Source organism: Eumetopias jubatus, unplaced genomic scaffold, assembly GCF_037043125.1.
Source record: "Eumetopias jubatus isolate StellerSeaLion01/CBP00866 unplaced genomic scaffold, mEumJub1_p1.0 scaffold_55, whole genome shotgun sequence".
NCBI classification, from domain to species: domain Eukaryota; kingdom Metazoa; phylum Chordata; class Mammalia; order Carnivora; family Otariidae; genus Eumetopias; species Eumetopias jubatus.
The window spans coordinates 1-22,906 of NW_028274861.1; the positions used below are offsets into that span (position 1 = coordinate 1).

Here is a 22,906-nt window from a genome sequence, read left to right on the forward strand (position 1 = left end):
TGATGAGTCCCGTTTTACAGATGAGGAAGCCAAAGTTAGGAGAGGTTGAGTATCACAGCGAGTAAGGGGCAGAGCTGGGATTCAAACCAGCCTGTAGGGCTTCTGATCCATGCTGATAACCTGTAGGCTGTGCTACCTCCAGCAGTAAGGAAGCACATATGTTGGCAGGGAGTAGAGCAATTTAGTTAGAGTCAAAGACAGAAAGGAACACTCATGGTGTTGATTTCCTCCTACCTAACAAAAATCCTGGTATAGCAAATAATTTCTAGAAAAGTAAGAGTAAAGGGAAAGAGGAACTATAAAAAACAGGAAACTGCAGGGAGACCTACAGACGTTTCTTTAAATGAGTCTTAAAATTTACTTAGAACAATGATCCATTCTTCCACTGAAGGCTAAACAAGAGGAAGTTGCATTTTCAGAGTTGTGTTGGAGTGCACATTTGGTATCTTTACCCGCCACTCCTATAATGACATCAGCCCCCACTGCATCTTTCCTAGGAGAAAAAGTTTCTTTAACACTAATGTGCATGCAGATCACCTGGGGATCTTGATAAAAATCTGGATTGTGCTTAGATAGGTCTGGAGTGGGGCTTGAGATTCTGTATTTCTAAGCAGCTGCTGATACTGCTTCTGTCTGCCTGGCTCTGAGTGGCTAGCCTCCTCCCCGGTGTGGTCTGGACTTGGCCAAATAAGGTTCTTAACTCTTCTCTTGTCCCCAGCTCTCAAACACCTAGGAGAAAGCTGACTTTAGGAGGAGGCAATGAGGCCAATTCACTGAGAGACGCTGAAGGGAAGAAAAAAGGGGAGAAACAGAAAGAGAGAGAGAGAGACCTGCTAACATACCTTGAATTCTGGACACCAGCTCTGTCCTAGAACATCTCAGTCACACAAGCCAAAAAAACTTCCCTTTGGATTAAGCTAATTTGAACAGCTTCTGTTGCTTGTGATTAAAAGGGCTCTAGCTCAGAAGTGATTTAGGTTTGATATGAAAGTAGCTATACAAAAATACTGCAGATCCTGCGCCTGCTACAAATGGAGACCACCCATCCTCTGGACTAGAACAATGCCGGGCTGCTCCACAATGTTGCTTTCTTACGTCAAGGCCTTTTTACTCTTCCTGGAGAATCTTATGCTCTGCACCTGAGCTTGGTTAGTGTTCACTTTGAGAGCAATGAATAGCACCTTATTCCTAGGAAGAGATTCTTCCCTTTGGTTTGTTGTACTAAATGCTGTTGACAAAAAGACTGGGGCTCAGGGCACTGCTTGGAGAAAGGTGAGGTAGAGGTTCAGGGTGGATTGCCAAAAAGGCATTAGACTAAAACCCAGATCCCTGGGTTTGTATTGCTACTGAATTCTTTAAGCATATAATTTTTCAAAAGAGGTCTTCAGTCATGTTTATAAAAATACAATGTTCTTTTACTGCCTATACCTTTAAAATTTCCATTCTCCAGTGTTTTTACTCAGGGTGCAGTTTTCATGCCAGGTGACCACCATTATGCCTTCTAGAATAATCTTCAGAACTTCTTAAAAGTTAATTCCAATAGACAGAGCCTTCATTTAAAATAATATATTATTCTAAATGTATTAAGTGGAAATGAATATTACAAAAATGTAAGCCTTTAATCTTCAGGATTTTTAGAATGTTAAGTGAAGTTAAAAATATTACAATTTTGTTTTATTAAACATGGTAAAAACCTACCAAAAGGAGCCCAAGAAGAGTCAGTTTTTACAGAGTTATTACAACCATGGTGAACCCTATCTGTAAATGTGCTGTTAATTTCACCAGGAATAGAAGAAATTCTTTGGATTGGTGGACAAAGAACAATGGTGATGGGGAAATTTAATTTCTTTATTTGCTTTAGGCCTCATCACTTTTTTAAAGTAATCTCTACACCCTTGGGGCGTCTGGGTGGCTCAGTCGTTAAGCGTCTGCCTTCGGCTCCGGTCATGATTCCAGGGTCCTGGGATCGAGCCCCACATCGGGCTCCCTGCTCCGCGGGAAGCCTGCTTCTCCCTTTCCCACTCCCCCTGCTTGTGTTCCCTCTCACGCTGTCTCTCTCTCTCTGTCAATTAAATAAATAAATCTTTAAAGTAATCTCTATACCCAAAGTGGGACCTGAACTCATCACTCCAAGATCAAGAGTCATAGGCTCCACTGACTGAGCCAGCCAGAGGCCCTAGCCTAATCACTCTTTCAATGCTTTCTTTGCTTGCTTAGTTTTTTTAAAAAAAGATCTTATTTATCCACTTGAGAGAAAGAGAGCATGAGAGGGGGCAGGGTCAGAGGGAGAAGCAGACTGCCCGCCGAGCAGGGATCCCAATGCAGAACTCGATCCCGGAGCTCCAGGATCATGACCTGAGCCGAAGGCAGTCGCTCAACCAACTGAGACACCCAGGCGCCCCTGCTGACTTAGTTAAAAGGCAAGGGCTGTGCATTAGATGTTCAGGGATCTGGGTTTTAGTCTAATGCCTTTTTGGCAATCCACCCTGAACCTCTACCTCACCTTTCTCCAACCGGTGCCCTGAGCCCCAGTCTTTTTGTCAACAGCATTTAGTACAACAAACCAAAGGGAAGAATCTCCTCCTAGGAATAAGGTGCTATTCATTGCTCTCAAAGTGAACGCTAACCAAGCTCAGGTGCAGAGAGTAAGAATCTCCAGGAAGAGTAAAAAGGCCTCGATGTAAGGAAGCAACATTTTGGATCAGCCTGGCATTGTTCTAGTCCAGAGGATGAGTGGTTTCCAAACCCGGGACTGTGGAAATAGTACCCGAGATCTGTGAGTCCTAAACACACCTCCCAACTCGTGGACACACCGCATGTAGACCTCACACATCCTGGGCTGCTGTTTCCTAATACATGGAAGTGCTGCTTGAAGGATCAAATTCCAAAGTTCCTTCCACAAAGTGATGTGGAAATGAACTCACAGTAGCTTTCTGTTGGACTTTTTCTTAATATAAATATAAGCTCTAAAATAGAAGATCCTAGGTCAGGATCCTGCGGCAGTCTACTCCTTTAAAATTTTAAGCATGTTGGGCGCCTGGGTGGCTCAGTCGTTAAGCGTCTGCCTTCAGCTCAGGTCATGATCCCAGGCTCCTGGGATCGAGTCCCACATTAGGCTCCCTGCTCAGCGGGAAGCCTGCTTCTCCCTCTCCCACTCCCCCTGCTTGTTTTCCTGCTTTCGCTGTCTCTGTCAAATAAATAAATAAAATCTTAAAAAAAAATAAAATAAAATTTTAAGCATGTTAAATTAAGCCCGTAAAATTTTTTTTTCCAAACAAAAGAACTTAAATACAAAGTATTTATGATGAGGTTATTGGAAGGACGGGAGGATCAAAGAGAAGATTCTGCGGACGGGAGGCAAGCAGGAAATCAGAAGGGAGGGGCAGGGGGAGGGCGTGTGTTCTGCGTTTGGTGGGGATCTCCGTGGGTGGGCGCGGCTTCACTGACCGCAGTCCGGGGATTCTGCTCTGTCCTCACAACTCCACACAACCGCGGAGGATTTTAGCTTTGGCTTCTCCATCCCCATCCGTGATAGCTTCTTATTCATCTCTAGGTGCCTCCACCTAGAAGTGTGGGACTTGCTTTGACATTCTGTAGAGAGCAGGTTCCTCTTCACTTTCCACACAGCCAGATCACAATTCTAGCTCCTCAAACACAGCCCATAGAAGAAGGAAAGATTTTTCTTTCTAAAGAAATAAGACCAGAGTTTAACTATAGAGAACAAACTGATGGTCACCAGAGAGGAGGTAGGTGGGGGATGGGTGAAATAGGGGATGGGGATTAAGGAGGGCACTTGACGTGATGAGCACCCGGTAATGCATGGAAGTGTTGAATCATTATATTGTACACCTAAAACTAATATGACACTGTGTATTAACTACACTGAAATTCAAATCAAAACTTAAAAAAATAACACCAGAGAGAGTCTAGAATATGGGACACTAGGCGACATGGAGGCTGAAAACTAGAGGGTTTGGTTCCAGTCTACAGATAGAATGTGGATCCTCAGGATGCCTTCCTTAGCCTGTTTCCAGATCACTGGCAAACAGACATTACCCCACTGCCCTGCCTCAGACAGAGGGTTGCATTCGTGTTCTCTCAAACCTGCGCATCTACACCCCAGATACTGACATTGGGGGTTACCTCAGTGAGAAGGTCAACTATTTAATTTCTTTAAATTATATGCATCTGTTAAATTGCAAGAATGGGGTATGAAGATGTCCAGTGTCCTCCTCGGGAGGTTTGCTACTTCCTGGGGTGTGTAGTCATCCTCACTCTGCCTCAGTTTTTCTACTGTCCTTGAACCCTTGTTTTCATGACATTTTATAGGTAACCTGGACTTAAAAAGATGAAAACTGAAATTCTTTCAGCAGCAACTGTTTTTTTTTTTTTTTTTAATTCCCTGGACTGATCAGAGGGTGCTCCTTATATATCCTTAGGACTGTGAAGAATTACCTAGAGGCAAGATAAGAGCTCATTAATTAAATATTTCTGTACTGGACACTCATCATGCCTGACAGTTCTCTCATTATGCCTCTGAGAGGGACACTAGCTGTCAGCAGCTGATGTAAAATAATTTTCTCACTGCTGCAACTGGAGGAGAAAAGGCTTGATAGCAGTTTTTCATGTCTATTAGGTAAATTATTTGAGAAAAATGGTTTTGCACAGAAGGGAAAGTCAAAACATCTCATGTGAAATCTTAAATAATTTATTTTTCATGACAAGAAAAAAATTAACTTTCTTCAAATGTAAACATCTTTTACTGTGCCCTAGGGACCCCTCCACTTTAGCATTTGCTGCCTCTTTCCTCAGGTACATTTGTCTATTTATTATATAGAGAATATTCTACGTGCCCTGATGTACTGTAACAGAAATGCTGAGGTTAAAGAATTCAGTTGTTTTTAGTGAATGTTGTGAACTGAGAAATCCAGTACTCTGTGGACTTTTTGGTGGGTGAGATCTCTGGGTACTTTTCAACATTCTTTTCCTTGACAGAGATGAACATATTTAAAAATCCATATCTATGTCCATGATCTACATTTATATATCTATCTATACCCAAACCTGATGAAAAATTTTGCTTTGTGATTTCATTTTTACATTAATTATAAAAGCAGAGCTCTGGTTATTTGGCCGATCATGCTGGTTTCCATATATAAAACTAGTGGATCATATCCTGATTCCATAGCTGATTATAGCCACACGCAGAAGAATGAAACTGGACCATTTTCTTACACAATACACAAAAATAGACTCAAAATGGATGAAAGACCTAAAGGTGAGACAGGAATCCATCAAAATCCTAGAGGAGAACACAGGCAGCAACCTCTTTGACCTTGGCCACAGCAAGTTCTTGCTAGATGCATCTTCAAAGGCAAGGGAAACAAAGGCAAAAATGAACTGTTGGGACTTCATCAGGATAAAAAGCTTTTGCACAGTACAGGAAACAGTCAACAAAACCAAAAGACAACTGACAGAATGGGAGAAGATATTTGCAAATGACATATCAGGTAAAGGGTTAGTATCCAAAATCTATAAAGAACTTACCAAACTCAACACCCAAAGAACAATTCGATCAAGGAATGGGCAGAAGTCATGAACAGACATTTCTCCAAAGAAGACATCCAAATGGCCAACAGACACATGAAAAAGTGCTCAACATCGCTCGGCATCACGGAAATACAAATCAAAACCACAATGAGAGACCACCTCACACCAGTGAGAATGGTTAAAATTAACAAGTCAGGAAATGACAGATGTTGGCGATGATGCAGAGAAAGGGAAACCCTCTTACACTGTTGGTGGGAATGCAAGCTGGTGCAGCCACTCGGGGGAACAGTATGGAAGTTCCTCAAAAAGCTGAAAATAGAGCTACCCTACGACCCAGTAATTGTACTACTAGGTATTTACGCCAAAGATAGAAATGTAGTGATCCAAAGGGGCACCTGCACCCCAATGTTTATAGCAGCAATGCCCACAATAGCCAAACTGTGGAAAGAGCCCAGATGTCCATCGACAGATGAATGGAATACAGTGAATACAATGGAATATTATGCAGCCATCAAAATTGGAAATCTTGGGCGCCTGGGTGGCTCAGTTGGTTGAACGACTGCCTTCGGCTCAGGTCATGATCCTGGAGTCCCTGGATCGAGTCCCGCATCGGGCTCCTTGCTCAGCAGGGAGTCTGCTTCTCCCTCTGACCCTCTTCCCTCTCGTGCTCTCTCTCATTCTCTCTCTCTCAAATAAATAAATAAAATCTTTAAAAAAAAAATGGAAATCTTACCATTTGCAATGACATGGATGGAACTAGAGGGTATTATGCTAAGTGAAATAAGTCAATCAGAGAGATAATTATCATATGATCTCAATGATATGTGGAATTTAAGAAAAAAGGCAGAGGATCATAGGGGAAGAGAGAAAAAAAATGAAACAAGATGAAATCAGAGAGGGAGACAAACCATAAGAGACTCTGAATCAGAGGAAACAAACTGAGGGTTGCTGTGGGGGGAGAGGAGGTGGAGGGATCGTGTAACTGGGTGACGGACCTTGGGGAGGGTATGTGTTATAATGAGCACTGGGTATTATAGAAGACTGATGAATCACTGAACTCTACCTCTGAAACAAATAATATACTATATGTTAATTAATTGAATTTAAATTAATAATAATAGAATGAAGCAAAGGAAGGCACATCTTGAAGGTCGTCAGAGACTTACCTCCAGGGCAGCACTGGATCCAAAGAGTCTTACAAGCAATTCCTGGAAACTTTCCTGAAAGAAACACTATTTTAAATATTTCAACCCTTCACAATTGGGTTTTATAATAACTGATGCTCAAAGAAAACCATGTATAAAGCTAGCCTGATGCAGAAGTATCAGATTAGAAAAACAAGCGGGACTAAGGTTTATTCTGAAATACAGGTATTGTGGATGTGTTGATGCCCCGCCCACATCAGACTTCCACCAAAGTGAATCCTCAGCTATTCTGCCCCTGGGGCATCTCCCAGCCTAGGGGCTTGAGCTGTCTACAGGCAGGTGCAGCCCAGAGGTGTGCAGGAATTTATGCCTCAGAGACAACTCACAGCCATTGGGATGAAAACTCAATGAGGATGAATTACAAGGTGCATCATACACAATTCCTCTGAGGGAGCTTAAAAGAAATTGAACACTAGTTGCCCTCAGTAGTCATGAGCTTATCAATGCATCCTTTATTTTCTTCACCTCCTTCCCTGTCTTATTCTCCCCACTCCCTCACTCCAGTTTCCTGGTCACCTCTCAAGTAGACTACCTGTACCAACATACCTGCCTCTGGTTCTGCTCTTGGGGAAACACACTAAGATGTGGAAATGATTCAATATTAGGAAATCTCTTCATGTAATTAATTTCATGAGTATATCCACAGAGAAAAGCAATATAATCCTCTTAACAGATAAAAAAAAAATTCACTATAATTCAACATCCATTCTGATGAGAACTACTGTTAAAATTTGAATGGAAAACATTTCCTTACTATCTCTATCAGTTAGGGTCCATTTAAAAAAAATAGAAACCACTCTAGACTTGTAAAACAAAAGTAATTTGATATGGGAATTGATTACAAGCATAATGGAAGGACGGGAGGAAGGTAAGGTCACTAAAAACAGTAACCGCAGTGAATGACCAGTATCCTCGGGCTTGAGGGACGATGTTTTCCAGCAGTTAAGGGAATGATGCCACAGAGGCTCCTGCTTTTTGGTCAGCTGCTACGCAGGACTCAGGAGCCTGCACCCCCCAACCACTGTTGGCCATTGCCACGGTCACTGTTGGTGGTGGTGTTGCCACTGTCCTTGCTGTGCTGCCACCAGATATGCCATCAGAGACTGGAAGTAGGAAGAGGGTTCCATCCTCGTCTTCTGGTCTCCCACCAGCAGAAAGATCAAAAGTCAGCTGGTGACAATACCTGCGAAATGCGGTCTTTGGTATTCCAGCCCTCCTACTATATATATCAAAGTACAAACTTGGTAACCAAAATCATACAAAACGGAAATAGTAGCCTGGAATATTTTCCTTTATTGTCAGGGACAAGACAAAGAGGCAAGGTATCACAACTCCTTTAAAATATATATATATGTATATATGCATATATATATGATGATATACATATATATCATCATCCATTTTAGGTGTACAATTCAGTGATTTTTTAGTATATTCATAGATACATGCAACCAACAGCACAGTCAATTTTTGGCAATTTTTATCACCTCAGAGAGAAATCCTGTGCTCTTTGGCTTATCACCCCCTTTGCCCCCTCCCCTGTCTCCACATGTTTCCTCCATCCAGCCCTAAACAATTAATCTATTTTCTGTCTCTTCAGATTTACCTATTCTGGATTTTCATATAAATGTAGTCGTATAATACTTGGTCTTTTGTAACTGGCTTCTTTTGCTTAGAGTATTTTCAGTGTTCACCCATGTCTAGTATGTATCAGTACTTCATCACCCTTTATGGCCGAATAATATTGCATTGTATGAATATGCCCATATCTCACAACTCTTATTTAATATTTTCCTTAAAACTGTAATTTGGTTGGCTAATATTTTTCTTTAAGTTTCCTTTAAGTTGTAGCTCTTATTTAATATTTTCCTTTAAGTTATGAAAGTAAGCATGACTACTGGAAAATAAAAGAGAAAATTATCTTTATTTTCCGATTATATGATTGTCTACCTTGAAAACCAAAAGGATTAAGGAAAAATGATTATAACTAATTAAAAAGCTCTGCACAGTGACTTTCCTGTATAACAGCCAGTCAGCAAATACTGTAGAAAAATATTTCATCCATAATATCAACAAATGCTTCTATACTTATTAACAAAACTATGGTGCAATGTACAGGATACCCACACACACAAATCTCAGAAACATGAGACTTCCATAATGAAGCTGTCCTGTTGCTAAAGAGAATATTGTAAATGTACTGTAAATTAATTTATAAATATGTTGCTCTCAAATGAAAATCCTAATGACACTTATGTAGGAGCTTTATAAAACAGTTCTTAAGATTACCCAGAAGAATAAATGGATGGGAATATATCAGTAAAATTTTAAAAAAGAAAAAGAGTGAAGAGAGAATTTCATTATTAAATATTTAATGTATTACAAATAAAATAATTTAAGCAGTTTTCTTATGTACCAAGAATAGACAGAGTAATTGGTAAAATGTAATATATAATCCAGAGGCAGTGTTAAATATGAGTAAGAAATTAGTATATGATAAAAGTATAATTAAGATTCATCATTATTATTCAATAGGACACCTGACTAGTCATTGCAACCTTGCAGTCATGAACGCTCCTAGTTGCAGACATAAAGAAAAAAAAAAACACTTTAATAAGCTGTCTTATGCTACATTAGCTAACATTATTAGGTAGCTTTCAGAATTTTCAGAGTTGAAAGAGAATAACTTGTATACCTAGCAAAAATATCCTTCAGAAAGAAGGTGAAATGAAGGTATTTTCAGGTAAAAACTGAGAGGATTATTCACAAACAGATTTGCACTAAAAAAAAAAAAAGCTACTAAAGGAAGGTCTTTAGGCAAAAGCAAAATGATCCCAGAAGGAAATAGAGAAATACAGGAATAAATGAAGAACCACAGAAGAGGTAAATAGGTAGAAAGATATAATGGATAATGGAAAAATTGTATAAAAAAACCATAATAATGATGTTATTGGGTTTTAAATATATGCACAATTAAAAGGCATGAAAATAAGAGTTTAAAAAGGCGATGGTGATGTAAATGGAGTTGAAATATTCTAAGGACCTAATATTGTCTGGGGAGTGACAGAAGAATTGAATATAGATACAAAAGTTCTAAACAAAATATTTGCAAATAGAATATCAATTTATTAAAAAAGGTAATATATCATAATCAAGTTCTATTCTAGGTAGGCATGCAAGGTTCTTTAATATTAAAAATGTCAATCAATGTAACTCAACACATTAACAGAATAAAGGGGAAAAATAATATGATTTTCTCAGAAGATGAACACACAGTTGGTAAAATTCAGTACTTACATTTGTTATTTAAAAACTTAGGAATAGAGAAAGCTTCTTTAATCTGTAAATATGTGTCTTCAAAAAAACCTACAGTAAAATCATAGTTAATGGTGAGATACTGAAAACTTTCCCTCCGATCCCAGGAATGAGACAGATGCCTGCCATCATCACTTCTGTTCAACATTTCCTGGAAATCCTAGGCACAGAAAAAGGCAAACAAAAGAAATAAAATATATAAAAATTTGAAACAAATGAACAAACAAATACATCTTTCATGAATTGTAAATGTCATGATTACATGTCTAGACAATCAAACAAATCTGCAGAAACACTATTAGAATTAATGAGTGAATTTCGGAAGGTCACTAGATATAAGATCAGTATATAAAATTCAAGATGCAACAAACAATTAGAAAATAAAATTTTAAAAATAATATTACAATATCACTGAAAACATTAAATAACTAGGAGGAAGATCTAATAAAAGATATGCAAGACTTTTATACAGGAAACTATAAAACTTTATAAAAACCACAAAACTATATAACTAAACGAGAGATGTATCATTCTCATGGACTGTAAAGCTCAATATTGTAAAGACATAGTCCTCCTAAATTCATCTATAGATTCAATGCAATCCCAAGTAAAATTGCAGCCGACAATATTTACAACAAAACGAGGTGACCATGGGTGGGAGACAAGGACATGTGCCCCTGAAGGAAAGACTGGCTGCCCAGCTCCGAGGAGCTCTCAGCGATTTCAGGATCTGCCTCAGCTGCAGAGAGCCACCTTGCCTGCAATCATACCTTTCCCGGGGCAGGCCACTTCCAAGAGCTGAACAAGAGGAAGTATACACTTGGCGCCGTTTGCATCCACGGTGGGACAGTTGTGACAGGCAATACTTTCTCCAGACCTCTGCTGGGTTGCTGGAGGCATTGCCAGCATGCACTGAAGTTCTGCAAGTCCTTCTGCCCCATCATTCCTTTCATCTGTGTTGTTTCCTAAGAAGCACTCTGCCCTCTAAACTCCATCATAATGGATGCTTCTGGCAATCCCCAACCTGAGACATAAGGCATTCCTGTGAACTGTAAAATACTAGCAAGCAGGAAAAACCAGTAACTATCATGATACCTGCATGGGACCTGCATCTTCACTGGGGGAAAGCAGAGGGAAACAATGCAATGTTTGACCTGAGAAGAGCAGATCTCTAAAGTCGCCTCTAAGTATTTCCTAAAAAGCCTGATGGGCTAGGTTGCAATCCCTGAAAATGATATATCCCCTCTGGGAGAGGTTTTGCCAAGTCTGATAATGGGTTAGTGCAAGGGGACAGTGGTAAGGCCTGAAGAAGATGAAGAAATCTAGCCCTTGTGAATTTTCAAAACTGACCATCCAGGATTCCCTTCTTAGTGTCCCAGATGAGTATGACAGGGATAACAGGTGAGGGGAAGAGCAGGTGTAGGTAAAGGTGGGAGATGGGGACAGACCTGGGGAATATAAGAAGTTAAGCTGCTATATTTTTGAACACCAAGAAAGCAACAGAAGAGGGAGCTCTATAAAGAAAGCTGCCCCGAATTAGGCCTCCATATAAAAGTTTTTTTTTTTTTTTTTAAGATTTTATTTATTTAGGGCGCCTGGGTGGCTTAGTCATTGTGCGTCTCCCTTCGGCTCGGGTCATGGTCCCGGTGTCCTGGGATCGAGCCCCGCATCGGGCTCCCTGTTCAGCAGGGGGCCTGCTTCTCCCTCTCCCACTCCCCCTGCTTGTGTTGCCTCTCTTGCTGTGTCTCTCTCTCTCAAATAGATAGAATCTTTGAAAAAAAAAAAAAAGATTTTATTTACTTATTTGAGAGAGAGAGAGACAGAGCATGCTCAGGGGGCAAGAGGCAGAGGGAGAGGGAGAAGCAGGCTCCCTGCTGGGCAGGGAGCATGATGCGGGGCTCGATTCCAGGACCCCGATTCAGGGATCATGACCTGAGCTGAAGCCAGACACCTAACCGACTGAGCCACCAAGGCGCCCCTCCATATAAAAGTTTAGGAAAACAAATTTCATGTGATAAATAAGCCACAGAAATTATTGAGGTAAAATCCTACATAAAACTGTAAGAAAAAAAATCACTGTTAGAGATAATTATACCATTCCAGAAAGACAAGCCAATAGGACAGATGAAAACTGTACTCCTATTTTAATGTGAGCTAGAAGACATGAAGAAAATACAAGACATGACCCACTCCCCCCCGAAAAAAATCAGAATTAGAAAAACAGAGAAATGAAGTGATAGGACTCAGAAAGAATTAGAAGAAGAAATACCATATGACCCAGCAATCCTGCTTTATCTATCCAAAGGAATTGAAATCAGGGTCTTGAATTGCTATCTTCACTCTCAAATTTATTGCAGCATTATTTACAATAGCCAGGACATGGAAGCAACCTAACTGTTCATCACAAGATGAATGAATAAAGAAGATGTAATATATAAATGCAATGGAATATTCTTCAGCCTTAAAAAAGAAGGAAATCCTGCCATTGGTGACAACATGAATGAACCTGGAGGATATAAGGTAAGTGAAATAAGCCAGACATGGAAGGAAAATTGCTACATGGTACCACTGAAATGAGGAATCTAAAATAGTTAAACTCATAGGAGTTTAGAGAGTAAAATGGTTTAGAGAGTAAAATGGTTTAGTTTAGAGAGTAAAATGGTGGTTGCCACAGCTGGGGGCGGGGAGAAACAGGGAGGTATTAGTCAAAAGCTATGAAGTTTCATTTTTTCAAGATGAATAAGTCAGAGAGATTTACTGTAAAACAGACTGTCTATACATAATAATACTGTATTTTATACTTAAAAATTTGTTAAGAGATCTGATGTTAAGCGTTCTTATCACAAAGCAGTAAAAATAAAAAAAATAAGTAAATAAATAGGGCAGGAGGAAACTTTGGGAGGCAGTGGATATATTTATGGCATAGATTGTGGCAATGGTTTCACAAATGTATATTTACCTCCATATTCAAGTTGTGTCAATTAAATATATACAAATTTTTCTATGTCAATCATACCTCAATAAAGTGGTTTTTAAAAGAGAGAAAGAACTAGAAACTAAAAGAAAACAATAACTTCAGACATAAATACTAAACTAGAAAGAACACAGGGATAAACATTTTGGAAGAGCATTTAAATATTATTTTTATTTATCATGCATGTAGGTTTACATGCTTAATCATGAACATCTAGACTCTAGACTTCCATTCTTAAGAAAGATATTCACACAGAAAAAAATCTCTCAGTGAAAAATGATAGATTATGACATCATGAGTTAGGAAAAAAAAAACAAGTTCCCTGACTTCAGAGGAAGAACTTTTAAGTCACCCAGCCAATCTTCCCCTCCACCCGCTACCTTTCTTGCACACCTGGAATACTCTCTTGCCCAAGTTGCCAAGGGCTTTACTGCCACACTGACATGGGTTAGAATCTTATTGCATGATCTCAGACAAGTTATTCAACTTCTCTAGGCTCTATCTTCTTGATCTGTAAAAGCAGATAATATATATAATCTACCAATGGTTTAATATGTGAACTAATGTCTGCAAAGGATTTGGCACATAATAGTCAGTGCTCGGGAAATGTTAGCACCCTTTCTTATCACTCATGAATTGACCCTTCGGTTTATCATATTTGGCTAGGCCACAGTACCCAGATATTTGGTCAAACATTATTCTAGATGTTTCTGTGAAGATATTTAATTTTTTTTAAATTTTTTTAAATTTTTTTAAAAGATTTTATTTATTTATTTGACAGAGAGAGACACAGCATGAGAGAGAAACAAGCAGGGGGAGTGGGAGAGGGAGAAGCAGGCTTCCCGCCCGGTAGGGAGCGGGATGGGGGGCTCGATCCTAGGACCCTGGGATCATGACCTGAGCCCTGGGATCATGACCTGAGCTGAAGGCAGACGCTTAACCACTGAGCCACCCAGGCGCCCCAGGCTACTGATTTTAAATGTTAATCTCATCTTTAAAATACACAGAGGGGCGCCTGGGTGGCTCAGTCGTTAAGGTTAAGCATCTGCATTCGGCTCAGGTGAAAGAATGAAAGAATCTCTGAAATGTCCTTTTTCTTCTTTTTTTTTTTTTTAAGATTTTATTTATTTGAGAGACAGACAGAATGAGAGAGAAAGCACATGAGATGGGGGGAGGGTCAGAGGGAGAAGCAGACTCCCTGCTGAGCAGGGAGCCCGATGCGGGACTCGATCCCGGGACTCCAGGATCATGACCTGAGCCGAAGGCAGTCGCTCAACCAACTGAGCCACCCAGGCGCCCTGAAATGTCCTTTTTCCCCACTCCTGGCCAAACACTGTGCCCCAAAGCTACCCCTTTTCTCTTGCCTACCTCATCTTATGAATCCTGCTTATGACTGGGGCGCCTGGGGAGATGATGATGCTTTCGAATTGAATACGTTCGGTGCATTCTTCAAGGAGGGCCCTCTCTGGCTCTGACAAAGGCCGTTCAGATCCTAGAGGCTGGGACTTTTGTAGGGACAAACGGCTGAGGGAAAAGAGAAGCAGGCTTTGTGCGAAGCCCTGAATGAAGCACTTTCCATATAGAGAGTCTGAATGGGAGTGGTCTTATCTTGTATTTTTGTGAAAACCAGCTTTCTTTTCCTCTCTTCTCATTCCCTCTATCCCTCTCTGTCTTCCTTCCCTTCCTTCCAAAAAACAGTTAATTAGCTGGTACTATGTTCCTGACACTGTTTATATGTGCCAGAGATGCATCAATGACCAAGACAAAGTACCTGTACTCGTGAAGCATGAGTTCTAGTAGGGGAGAAACACATATAAAATACAGATAAGAACAGACAGTGGCAAGAGCTAGATAGAGAGAGACTGAGAGGTGCTGTTTATCAGGATTAGGCAGGGAAGTCCTCACATTGAGGTTGAAACCTGAATGGAAGGAGGCAACATACAGAACTCTATGGGAATATGATCCTGGACAGAGGGGACAGAGTCAAGAATGTGGTGTGTTTGAGGGATGAAAAGATCAAAGTATCAGGAGCATGGTGGGCGAGGGGAAAATGGCAAGAGATGAGATTGGAGAGGGAGGCAGAGGTCATATCACATGGACTTTGGAGGCCAAGGTAAAGAGTTTGGATTTTATTCTAATAATCGAGGGAAGCCATTGGCAGGTTTTAAGCAGGAGAGTGATGGCGATCTGATTTATGCATTCCATATATTTTTGACCTTTTCACTTGAACCCTGGCTAGTAATTTTGAGTCTGGCAGTGCCATTAGAAAGCCTCAAATTACCAGCTCTAAATCAAATTGGTCAGAAGTGCTGTCACCCTTAGTTGAGAGTTGAAGTCAACATAGGAATCAACCCAATTTAAAAATGAGCAAAGGATTTGAATGACGTTTCGTAAAAGAACATATATGAATGGTCATTAAGCACATAAATAGATGAATGAACATTAGTCAGGAAAATGCAAATTAAAATCACAGTGATATGTCACTATACACACACTAGAATGGCTAACATTAAAGACAGACAATATTGAGTGCTGGTAAGGATGTGAAGTAACTGGAACTCACATACAGTGCTGATGGGGCTGCATAATGGTACAGCCACTTTGGAAAATAGTTTGGCAATTTCTTATATTTTCACTTTACTGTAAGATTCAGAAATCCCCCCCTAAATATTTACCCAAGAGAAATGAAAGCATATGTCCACACAAAGACTTGTACACACATGTCCATAGCAGCTTTATTCATAACATCCAAAACCTGAAAACAATCCAAATATCCATCAACAGGTGAATGGATAAACAAACTGTGGTGTATTCGTACAGTGAAACTCTACTCAGCAGTAGAGAGGAATGAACTTCTGCTACAAACAAGCAGGAATAAATATGAAAAATATTTGTTTAATAAACAAAACATTGTTTAGCAAAAGAAGTGAGATGAAAAGACAGTGTTTAATGTGGGATTCCACTTATATGAAATACAAGAACAGACAATAATCCACATCGACTGAGAGGAGATCAGTGGTCGCCCCCGGGACTTGGGGTGAGACAATAAAAGCCTTGAGGAAATTTCGGGGGATGATGAAAATATCCTGTATCTTGACTGTGGTGATGATTACACTTGTGTAAACAAATCAAACCATATATTTAAAATGGGTGCATTTTATTTATGTGACTATAAAAACCAGCAGGAAATACTTGCAGGATATTCCCACGAGGGAGCCCCTGCCTTTCAGAAAAGCTTGTAATCCCAGGCTCTGTTAAGCCTTGGGGAGTCAATACAGAGACACACCTATCTTCTTCCTTCTTTCCTTCCGTTTCCCACTTCTAACTCCAAGTAACCCCAACTCCAAGTTTCCCCACCAACTGAGTCAAGTATGACATGGAATTATCATTTCTAATAGGCAAGACTAATAAGCTACCCAAATATCCAGCAACAGTAGAATGGATAAAAGACATACTACGTAACAACAAAATGAATGAATTACGGCTACCCACAACAAAATGGGAGAATCTCACCAACAGTACCAGGTCCAAAAAAAAAAAAAGAGCACTCACCTAAATATACCCCTCTACCCCATGGAGTTTTCTAGGCACCCATGTTGAAAAGCAATTAACCACAAATTTAAGGCTTTGTTTCTGAACTTTCAATTCTGAATTTTTGCGAGTTCTATGCTGTCTACATTATTCTAACGTTGAATAAAGTTTTGGAATGGAAAAGTGTGAATACTAAAATTTTATTCATCTTTTTCAAAACTGTTTTTCACTATTCTGGGTCCCTTCTGTTTCCATATAATTTTAAAATCAGCTTGTCAATTTCTGCAAAAAAGTCAGCAGGGATGTTGAGAGGGATGGCACAGAATATGTAGATCAATTTGGGGAGTACTGCCATTTTAACAATATTAATACTTCTAATCCATGATATCTAGGATGTCTTTCCATTTACCTAGGTCTCCTTTAGTATATTTTGACACTGCTTTGTACTTTTCAAAGTACAAGTGTTGCACTTTTGTTGCTTATTCTTAACAATTATTTCATTTATAAGTATTTTATTCTTTTTAATGTTATCATAATGGAATTTTTTTCTTAAAAAAATCACTTGAGCCTTTGGGTGTGTCTATTTCTGGGTTCTCCACACCATTCCACTGATCTTTATTTCTTCTTACACACTGTGTTGGTAAATAAAGCTAGGTAGTATGCCTTAACATCAGGAAGTGACCCTTCTCACTCTATTCTCCTTATGAAGGCCGTTTTTGCCATTTTAGCCTTGACAAATTAGTTTTAGAATAAGCTTATTGTGTCTAAAAAAGTAAAAACAAAAAACAAAACTTCGGGGCACCTGGGTGGCTCAGTGGTTAAGCATCTGCCTTCGGCTCAGGTCATGCTCTCAGGGTCCTGGGATCCAGCCCCGTGTCAGGCTCCCTGCTCCATGGGGAGCCTGCTTCTCCCTCTCCCACTCCCCCTGCTTGTGTTCACTCTCTCGCTGTCTCTCTCTGTCAAATAAATAAATAAAATCTCTTAAAAAAAAAAAAAAACCTCGCTGAGATTTTAATGGGAACTGTATTAAACCTATATTCAATTTTAGGAAAACTGGAATTTTATAGTGTCTGATTACTTTCACGAACACAGTTATTTTCAGCATACCTACGATTTTGTTTTCATTAGTACTGCCTATAAGAGTACTTCATTTTTAATTTCAGTTTCCACATGTTGGAAATGGGATTGGTATTTGAGTGGTGATCTTATAATTGGCCACTTCGCTGAACCTATTCATTATCATTAGTTCCAGGTTTTTCATCAGTTCCTTGGGATTGTCTATATACACAATCATGTCGTCTGCAAATGGGGACATTTTTATTTCTTCCTTTCCAATCTGAATTCCTTTAATTTCCTTTACTTGCCTTATTCTATGTAGCTAGAAATGTCAGTTAAATAACAGTGGTTAAGAACAAACATCCCTGACTTACTCCCAGTCTGAAAGGAGAGGCATTCAGAATTTCACTGTGAAGTATGATGTTGGCTCTATGTTTTTACAGATGCCCTTTAAATATAATTAAGGTAATTACCATCTAATCCAAACTGTGGATAGTTTTTATCATGAATGGGTGTTGGATGTAGTCACATGTTGATATGATCATATAATTTTCTTTTAACCTGTTCATAGAGTGGATTTCACTGGGTGATTTTAGAATGTCGGAATGGGCCTTAAGTACCTGGAATAACCTCCACATCATCATGATGTCGAATTTTCTATATATATTGCGGATATCAACACGCAATTATTTTCTTAAAGAATTTTTTTTGTGTCTCTATTCACAGGGAATATTTGTTTTCTCTTGTTGTGCTGTCTTTCTCTTGTGCTGACAGGAGGATAGTAACTGGACTCCTAACACGAGCCTGGGCAGTGTTCCATCCTCAACTATATTCTGGAAACTACTGTGTAAAAATGACACTAGTCTTCTTTAAGAGTCTCAAGGAATTCTTCATTGAAAACATCTGGCCCTAGATATTTCCTTCCTGGAGATTTTAAATTGTTAACTCCATTTCCTTACGGTTTGTAGAACCATTCATACGATCTGTTTAATTCTGACCGAGTTCGGATAGTCTGTGGTTTGGGAAGAATCGGTCCATCTCATCTAAGCTGGGGTACAGCTGTCGGTGGCGTATTCCGCAATGACCCTTTCAATGGCTCGGGACCAGCGGTAATGTCCCCTCTGTCATCCCTGAGATTGGTGAATACTTTTGCTTTCACTGATTTACTATCTTGTCTTCCTATTCTCTGTTTCACTGATCTGCTCTGATATTTATTTCCTTTCTTCTGCATGCATTGGTTTAATTCTGCTCTTCTTCTTCTAGTTTCCCAAGCGAGGAACTTGGATTATTAATTTGAGATCTTAAGTCGGCACTGACTGCTATGAAATTCCCTCTCAGCACTGCTGTACATGCATTCCGTGTACTTTGTTGTCTTTTCATTTTCATGCAGGTATATATATTTTGTTTCCGAGATACTTATCTCATAACTAGAGCGCACTGTTTACTTTTCACATATTTTAGAGTTCTCCTGTTGCGCTGTTTCTAGTTTCTACTTTGATTCTACTGTGATGAAACAACCGCTGTATGATTTCAAATTCTTTTCCAGTTTTTTGAGGTTTTATGGAAATGCTTTATCTTGGTACATGTTCTATGGACACCTGAAATAAATATGTGCTCTCCTCCTGTTTGGTAGAGTGATCTGTATACGTCAGTTAGATCTGACTGGCGGATTCAGTGAGGATCTTCTGTCACTGCTGATTTCCTGCCCAGCACTTCTATCCAAGGCTCAGAGAGTGGCGCTGAAGTTCTCACTCATAACTGTGGATTTGTCTATTTCTTTTGTTCAGCTCCAACAGTTTTTGATTCATGACTTTTCTGATTCCGTTATCTGGTGAGTGCAAATTGAGGATTATTTTCTTCTTCCTGATGGGTAACCCTGATATCATTATGTGATGTCCTTCTTTATCTCCAGTCATTTTCTTTACTCTGAGCTCTATTTCACTGGATATTAATATAGGCCCTCCTACTTCTGATCAATTTTTTGTGGTTTATCTTTCCCATCCTGTTACTTTCTTTCATCCTACCTGTGTCATTGGATTTAAATTCCTCGTGAATGGCACACAGCTGGGTCTCACTTCTTTATCCACTCTATCTCAGGATTGGTATATTCAGACTGCTCATAATAAAAGTAATTACTGACACATTAGAGTATAAGTCTGCATTTTATTATTTGTTTTCTATTGGTTTCCTCTGGTATTCATTCTTCGGTTTCAAATTTCCTGCTTTCTTGTGTGTTACCTGAACCCTTTTCGGGAGTCCATCTTAGGATCTCAGACTGTATCTCTATGCATATTTTTTGTAGTGTTTGTTCTGGGTACTAAAATATACATGCTAATACTTATTAAATTGTTTAAAATATTTATTAAATTGCATTCCCTCAAAAAAACAGGATAAAGAAACTGTCTTTCAAATTTACCTGTTAAAAAAGATGTTTAGGCTGAGTAACGAAGGAGGACCCCTCAAGTGTCACCTTCAGTCCTGCTCTGCTTGTGTCCCTCTGGATCCTTCTCAAACACCTGGACTTCAGAGCCGATGTTAGGACCTGGACAACCTTCAACTTTTAAGTCTCCTGTTCCAAACAGTTACCCTCCTTGACACATTCCTCAAGTAGTAATATTGAAGTCGACAGATTCGTCTACAATTTTAGGTACTTCTTAGGAGGGTGCCTTCTTAAGCCAGGAAACAATCTTCTTCGGGTTTTCCTTCTTCGCCCTGCAAGCATGATCTAACCTTGACTCTGCAGAGTTCTAGCCTACCACTTTCTAAGTGCATGTCAACGAGCTGCTTCTCCTACGGAGAGTTTGAGGCTGGAAAACGAGGAGTTTATACCCGGACTCATCTAACATGAAAGCCCACATTCTACTCTCTCCCATTGTCCAGGCTGCTGCTCTCCTGTGAGCTGTACAACACTCCCTATACCCGCAAACCTGGTCCAGGTTTGGTGAACACACTTCAAACACCCACACAATGACTATCAATACACTAAGTTTAATTTCACATTCAGATACAGAATTAAAAGGGCTACCCTCAAATGTAAAATCCACAATGGAAATATCCAAGCATTAATTCCTGAGTAGCAGTATGGTTAAATAACAGAGAAATTACTTTTCTGGTTAGTGATAAGTACTGCTAGGATCCTTAAATAAAAAATAAAAGGACAAAGCCATTTGCAACCATATTGTTACTATTTCTTTATGATGGTTAAGTCAACCAGTAACTTTTATCACTACAAAAATCACAAAATTGGTTTAACAAATATAAATCCACTAAAAATTTATCATTTCATAGTAATTACTAGAAATTATATCTCAAATTTTTCAATATGAGTGTAAAACTGGAAATATAAAAAAACTAAGTCAGGTACAGAGGCCACCCCTATTTTTTAGCGTACAACAACATTTCCTAAAGGCTAGTGAAAATATTTTAGAAGTCCTGCTGCTACCAAATCTGTAAACATCAGGGTCAGGTAGGGACCGTACACATGCTCATATACAATATGGATCTAGTGCGGGAGGACTACCCACACCGTGCTGCCCAGGGAGCACTGAAGTGACAAACAGAAAGAAAGACGTACAGCTACCACCGCATTCAAGTAAAACGTTTCCCTGGACGTCTACAAAGGCCCACGTCACTCATCCATCTCTCACAGGTGGAGAGCAACCTGGGGGCCAGAGAGAAGCTCAAGGGGAAGGCCCAGACACAGATCTAGATGTCTGTCTTTCACATCCATCTATAGAACTGAAGAGATGAGCTCTTACAACGTGGCCAAGATGGGCTCACGTGTGACTCAGTAAAAATGTGAGCACCAAAGGGTGCACCACTCCACCAACCTAGGCTGCAAAGGGAAGGAGAATGCGCATAAACAGGAGAGCAAAGGAAATGAGAAGGCCAAACAGCATTCCCTGAATCACAACGAGAGACTATCTGCTCTTCAAATCCCACCATCAACACTATACCGTCTCTTATAAGGGAAACAAGAGGTGATGGAAGTCACTGCTGACAGCAGGTCCCAGCCCCGAGTCCACACTGCTGGCACTCCCACCTTCTCCAGGCAGGCCACTGTGAGCTGCCCTGTGGAGGGCCCCCCCCACCCCCCCCACTGTGGACAGGAATGAGGGAGGCCTCCAGCCAAAATCTCATGGAACTGAGGCGCTGAACCTGCCAACAAGCCTCGAGTGAGCTGGAGGTGACGGCCACTTGGCTGACTACAGCCCCGAGAAGGACCCACACCAATCTATACCCCAATTCCTGACCACAGAAACTGTGAGGTAATCAACACTGGTGTTTGACTCACATATGGCTCAATCATCTCTCATGTCAGCATTTATCCTACAGAAACAGGCAGAGATGGATGTAGAAGGGTGCTCACACAGCACTTTATAATAACAGCACAACACAGACACCACCTGAAAATCTAAGCATGGATCAAAAGCTAGTAACTTACAGTGTCCAGACAACTGAATGCTATAGAAATGAGCTCCAAAATCAGTTTGTTCAATTTAGTCCCATTTTGTAAAATCAAACATACCCCAAAACATTCTCTGTATACAGATTACTGTAGCAAGATAAAGCCCACTTTAGTCTTGAGGAAAAAGACCTTCTTGTACCAAACATCTCCACGATGGGGCTCAGGCTGGGTACATGGCACCAGATGGCAGCATGGGCTCCAACTATTCTTGGAAGAGGCCCTAATACAACTTCTCAAACAAGAATGTTTTTTCAAAGCTGTTCTAGAGCTTTAAAAACAGAGAGAAAAAAAAGAAAGAAAGAAAAAGAAAAACCAGAGGTTGTGCATTCATGCACCGTTCCTCAGAGAAGTCAGGACATGCAGAAGTACTGCATCCACAGCAGGTGGCCCACCCAGTCACCCAGCAGGGCACCTGAAAACTTCCCAGTCTGACACTGAGGGATTTCTTAATGGCCTTTTCCTACAATGGCCTAATAAGCCTTTTCTTTCTAATATTCTCTTACTTCCACTGACCTTTCCTTCTTCAAGTTTCTCAATCCCAAGAATAATATCCAATTCCCATGTGTAATATATCTGTCTATAAAAAGAGGTTTTAGAAAATGAAACATATTCTAAATAGGTTCTAACTAATGTAATTCTTTGGTCCAATGAAATAATCCTAACAATGCAATATTAAGCAGTTCACACATGTCTTCTTTTAGACAAAATACACTTTCACCCGCACACACTGAGTGCACTGAGGCCGGCTCCGGAGAGTCTGGGTTTCCTTTATGTCCATCGTATCTTACACAAGGAGTCACGAGTTAG

The 22,906-nt window shown here is 40.0% G+C and overlaps 1 protein-coding gene across 13 annotated transcripts in view; it reads right to left on the reverse strand.

Moving 5' to 3' along the window:
• Nucleotides 1-1,830: 1,830 nt before the first annotated feature.
• The window catches only part of LOC148161802 (putative phospholipid-transporting ATPase IIB), a 78,371-nt gene continuing 57,295 nt past the window's right edge, over nucleotides 1,831-22,906 (reverse strand). For 8 of the 13 annotated variants that reach the window (XM_088020557.1, XM_088020556.1, XM_088020555.1 and 5 more), the window contains 2 exons: nucleotides 10,841-11,094; nucleotides 4,693-10,230 (listed from right to left, as the gene is read on the reverse strand). The gene's annotated coding sequence lies outside the window, so the exon portion shown is untranslated. Of the gene's footprint in view, nucleotides 3,687-4,692; nucleotides 10,231-10,840; nucleotides 11,095-22,906 lie in introns of those variants that run through there. The other 5 variants (XM_088020561.1, XM_088020559.1, XM_088020554.1 and 2 more) reach the window with 2 other exon arrangements.